The sequence below is a fragment of the Peromyscus californicus genome, unplaced genomic scaffold (genome assembly GCF_007827085.1).
Source record: "Peromyscus californicus insignis strain IS unplaced genomic scaffold, ASM782708v3 Scaffold_1__1_contigs__length_55948999, whole genome shotgun sequence".
Lineage (NCBI taxonomy): Eukaryota > Metazoa > Chordata > Mammalia > Rodentia > Cricetidae > Peromyscus > Peromyscus californicus.
The window spans coordinates 38,387,206-38,393,041 of record NW_026294492.1 but is presented as its reverse complement, the minus strand read 5'-3'; the positions used below and the strand labels follow the sequence as shown (position 1 = coordinate 38,393,041).

General features: G+C 41.2%; 1 pseudogene; it reads right to left on the bottom strand.

The window, feature by feature from the left end:
• Positions 1 to 5,510: 5,510 nt before the first annotated feature.
• LOC128116132 (uncharacterized) lies at positions 5,511 to 5,608 on the bottom strand (annotated as a pseudogene).
• Positions 5,609 to 5,836: the final 228 nt, after the last annotated feature.

The window sequence follows — 5,836 nt, the reverse complement described above, 5'->3', positions numbered from 1 at the left end:
ATCCTTGCCAGAAGGGAAGTGTGTATACCTGAAGTTTTTCTGTGTCCCAGCCTGCTGCTGGTCAGGACAAATCTCTCTTACCCACCAGTCCCGCAGCTGCTCAGACCCAAGTAAACACACAGAGGCTTATATTATTTATGAACTGTATGGCCATTAGCTCAAGCTTATTACTGGCTCACTCTTACATTTAAACTAACTCATAATTCTTATGTTCAGCCATGTGAACTTTTCCCAGTTCTGCCTTCACATCTTGCTTCTCCGGGTGGCAGTAGGCAGCATCTCCTGACTCAGCCCTCCTGTTCCCAGAATTCTCTTCTCTCTTTGTCCCGCTTATCCTTCCTGCCTGGCTACTGGCCAATCAGCACTTTATTTGTTAACCAATCAGAGCAACACATTCACAGCATACAGATATCTATAGCAAGTGTGCTTGCTTCTGGTGTCCTCGCCTGCACAGTGTGTACCAGACTTTTGGATCTGTGTCAGTTTGATTTCTGTAGTAGCACTTTCTCATCAGGATCACCAGCCCGCAAATAATGACATGGAGATTTCTTACTAATTGTGAAAGCTTGGCTGTTAGCTTAGACTTGTCCCACTAGCTCTTAAAACTTAACCTGCTTTTATTAGCTTATGCTCTGCAATGTGACTTGGTTATCTCTACTCTGCACTGTATGTCCAGCCTCTTCAGTGTCTCCCTGGCATCTCCTGTGCACCTAGATTCCTGCGCCCATATTCCTTCTCCTCTTCCTCTCTCTCCCTGGAAGTCCCGCCTGTCCTCTCCTGCCTAGCTATAGGCTATTCAGCTCTTTATTAAACCAATCACAGTGATACATCTTCACAGAGTGTACAAATATTCCACAACAGATTTATTTCTTTATTACAAAGGTAACTGCAACTTTTCGTGTTTATAAGGCATGTTTTCTCTTCCATAAGTTATCTTTAATCTCCACTGCCTATATTTCTAATAAGTATTTGGTCCCTTTTCTTATTAATATGTAGCAGTTCTTTCTCATATGAGGGAGATAGACTCTACAGAATAGGTGTTATTTTTCTCAACTTATAGTTCATCTTTTAACATTGTTGTTTCTTAGCAGGAAAAATGTTTTCTTTTTATACATTAAAATGTATCAGTCCTCTCTTTTATGACCTCTGGGGTTGGTATCAACCTTGCAAAGCCCTTTCCCACATTGATGTTATATAAAACTCTCCTATGTTTTTGTCTAGCATTTTATGACTTTGTGTTTTATGTTTAAATCTTTGATCCATCTGGAATATATTAGATCCAAGGAACAAGTTAGTGATTCAGTTTTTAGTTTTCTAGATGGCTGCCAAGCTGACCAAAAACCATTTTGTATTTTATGATTTTAAGATAAATTTGGGGAACACAGTTAGGGAATCTGGAAATTGGTATTACCTAGCCTCCAATCCTTTAGAAATCACGTTCCTTGTAGTGTATGAAAAACACCATCATTACCTGGTGAGACGTCCTGTGGGGACTAGAGAAGCAGCTCAGCAATGAAGAGCACTCACTGCTCTCACAAAGAACCCGGAGCTTGGTTCCCAACACCCACAATTATAACTCCAGTTACAGGGGGTCTGATTCCCACTCTAACATCTGCAGAAACTAGGTACGCACATGCACACTCACACAGACACACATGCACATTCACACACACTCAAACACACACACATGCACACATGCATTCATGCACACACATGCCTGTGTACACACACACACACACACACACACACACACACACACACTGGTTCAATTTTGGTTTGGTTTGGTTTTTTTCAGTGATGCTTTGGAAAAGTTTCCCTCAGCATTGCAATATGATCTGAGACTTGTCACGTAACTTGGTAGAATTTTTTGTCACATTTTGAGTACTATTAACAGGTTTCTTTCATACATGAGCTGTAAACCTTCAGGTCCTGTTTTCTTTCAGAGTGACCAATTTTCAGTTCTCTTTGAGTTGATAATGCCTGCTAACCAGCTGTCACCATTACTCCTGTGTAAACGTCACATGAGCACCACATAATTATCTCTGTCTGTATTTGGCGCTACATTGCTAGGCAATATAGCCCCCATTATGTTTATGTGCTCTTCTGATCTTCATGGATTTGATTCCCAAGCAAGAGAGTGCACGTTCCTCCTACTCAGACTGTGCCTCTTCTTTGTAGTTTATTGCTTTGGGGGTGATCTAAACTTTTGGGGGTACAAATTTACTTTTTTAGGTCATTGCTTATCTACCTTGCTTTTTATTTCATATTTCATCATTTTTTAAAAATCTATTTTATTTTTAGTTATGTGTATGTGCATGTGTCTGTGAGTGTAGGTGCCTGCAGAGGCCAGCAGAGGGTGTTAGATCCCCTTAAGCTGGAGTTACAGGTAGTTATGAGCTCCAAATATGGGCAATGGGACCTGAACCTTGGCCTCCTGTAAGAGCAGCCAGCTCTCTTAACCATTGAGCCATCTCTCCAGCCCCAGGTTTCATTATTTTTATAAGAAATTTTGATGGGTGATGTCATTCTGTAGGCTGTGAAAATGTGTTGCTCTGATTGGTTAATAAATAAAGCTGTTTGGCCAATGGTGAGGCAGAATAAGGTTAGGCGGGACATTCTAAAGAGAGAGAGGGGGGAAGGAAGAAGACAGAACAGGGGAGACGCTGCCAGCCGCCACCATGAGAATCAAGATGCAAAAGAACCAGTAAGCCATGAGCCATGTGGCAAAGTATAGACTATAGAAATGGATTAATTTAAGATATAAGAACTAGATAACAAGAAGCCTGCCATGGCCATAGTTTAAAAATAATATTAGCCTGTGCATGTTTATTTGGGTTCGGCCGCCTGTGGACCAGTGGGTGAGAGAAATTTGTCCTGACTGCGGGCCAGGCAGGACACAGGAAAACTGTCAGCTACAAAATTTCTGATCAAAGAAATAATTAATACTGAAATTATAAACTATGTACATAATCTTAAAAAGGAGAGTACTTTCTGGTAAGCAGTAGGTCAGAGCTTAAGGTGTAGCCTGAGGGAAATTTACAACCTGAGCACCAAAAAGAACTGAGTTTTGTTTTTAAGAAATTAGAAAAAAAAAAAAAGCAGAGAGGGACCAAATGAAAACAGTAAGTAATTAGTAAGTCAGATGCTGAAATTGTTGAAATAAATTTTTTAAGTACATAGAACTATAAATAAAACCTCTATGGTGTTTGGAAAGAGTCAATAAAAGGAGTAGCCCTCTTTCAAACCCAGTTAAGGAAAACAATACAGACAAGACAAAGAAAGCGTCAGGAAGATAAAAAGGAAGCAACGGGGGTGAACAGTAAGTTAAACTCTAGGCTATTTTAGAATAAAGAGAAAATTAAGCCTTTTGTATTAAATTTTCAGACAAAAAGCTGATACATTCCTCCATACTATGCGAAAACAAGAGCGAAAGCTCTGTGGGGGCTACCCTGAGCCCCGCTTCCCGCCAGAGGCTCATGAAAACAAACTCCATATTTAAAAATGAACAATAGGAAACAGCTGAGATCAACGGCCACACAAAATTATCACACAATAAGATAGTATTCTGCAGCGTGGCAGTTTCATAATCCAAGGGTCCAGAGACATTTGTCCTCAGCTTGCCTTTATTTACGCTGTTAAAAATAGTGAGGGAGAGGGCTGGAGAGATGGCTCAGTGGTTCGGAGTGCTTGCTGCTCGTACAGAGGATAGACCAATTCTCAGAGGCCACGTAGTTCACATCCATCTGTAACCGCACTTCCGGGGGATTCCCACCCCCCTCCTCTGACCTCTCTGGACACGAAGTATGCACATGGTTCACAGACATACGTACATGCAAAACACTCATACACATAAAATAAAGAATTTCTAAAAATTATTTAAATAGTGAAGTTATCCTCTAAAAGAATTTTTTTTTTCCAAGACAGGGTTTCTCTGTGTAACAGCCCTGGCTGTCCTAGAACTCACTTTATAGCCCAGGCTGGCCTCGAACTCACTCTATAGCCCAGGCTGGCCTCGAACTCACAGAGATCTGCCTGCTTCTGCCTCCCAAGTGCTGGGATTAAAGGTGTGCGCCACCACCGCCTGATCAAAAAAATCCTTTTTATTGTTTTGGTTTTGTTTTATATTGCTTTGTTTTACATTGGTTCATTTCATTTTGAGACAAGGTTTTGTATATTCCAGCCTGGCTTTGAACTCACCATGTAGCTGAAAGTGACCTTGAACTCCTGGTCTTCCTGCCTCCACTTCCAGTGAGTGCTGGACATATAGGCATGTGCCTCTGTACTCAGTGTATGCAGTGCTCTGGAGTGATAGACAAGACATCTACCAAAAGAACTATGACCCCTGCTGAACCTCAGTTTCTTTACGTGGTCACATTGTGCTTTACCCAATCCCAAACTTAAACTGAGTAATATTCAAAATATTCATTAGCTTTAAAAGAATAATGTAACCATTTCATGTTAACACGATAGCATATCTTATGATAAATATCTATGTCTTCTGAAACAAAAAGGTAACCTAGCCGGGCGGTGGTGGCGCACGCCTTTAATCCCAGCACTCGGGAGGCAGAGGCAGGCGGATCGCTGTGAGTTCGAGGCCAGCCTGGGCTACCAAGTGAGTCCCAGGGCAAAGCTACACAGAGAAACCCTGTCTCGAAAAACCAAAAAAAAAAAAAAAAAAAAAAAAAGGTAACCTAACAAAAAGAATGCTGTTGTCTTATATTCATGTGGCCCCCTTCAACATCCAACTGAGAAGAAAAGAGCTGGATGCCCATATGTGCTACTGCATTCCATTTCTTTTTCTTTAATAAAATATTTATTTAATGTGCACTGGTATTTTGCCTATATGTGTATGTGACTGCACCATGTGGGTGCACCAAAGAAGCCAGAAATGATCCCCTGGAACTGGAGTTATAGACAGTTGTGAGCCTCCATGTGCATTTAGGTGGAACCCTTGCCAGGGGCATATACCCAAGGAATCTGGGTATATGGGTCTGTCTTCAGACCCCACCCCTAAGACAGTTTAAGAGTCAGACCCTCTCCCTCCCCAGGGCTGCTCAAGACCATACCTCCAGGCTACATTAGACCTGGTCACCATTCTGAAGAGTCAACTGGGAGGTGCTTTGCTCTACTCAGATTAAACCTGAATTTATTAATGCGTCTTGATTGGCTTATTGCATCCATAGCCTTACGCACTACCGGGGGATTGAAACTTTTCAATGTGGGTGCTGGGAATCGAACCCAGGTCCTCTAGAAGAGCAGCCAGTGCTATTAACCACTGAGCCATTTCTCCAGCCCCTGCATTCCATTTCTTATATGGTATATTAGTTAAATGATACGAAAAGATCCAGCTTTGCACAGATGTATAATTGTAATTGACAAGGAAAATGTATGTTTTTAAAACTAAAAACCTAATAGACTAGTTGGAGTAGTTTTAGATTCATAGCAGAACTCACTGGAAGATACAGAGATTTTCTGTATGCTCTGGCCCCTTCCTGTACACACAAAGCCTCATAGCTATGAAATGCTTCACAAATTTGCATGCCATTCTTGTGCAGAGGCCACGCTGACCTTCTCTGCCTTGTTCCAAAGGAAAAAAGTGTCTTAATACATTTTTTCAAATAATCAAGAACATTCTTTAACAGTACCACACTTGAACAAGTGATAGTGGTTTGAAAGTTAGCAGCAGTGTGGAACATGAAAGCCAGTCAATAAGTGTTTCACATTCTTCCATGAAAATGGCTTGGTTTAATCTTTGAGTAGCTCTTTGACCTAGGCACAACTTTATAGCAATGTGTTGATCATTTGAATAACTTTGGTTCTGAATCATACAGGGCTT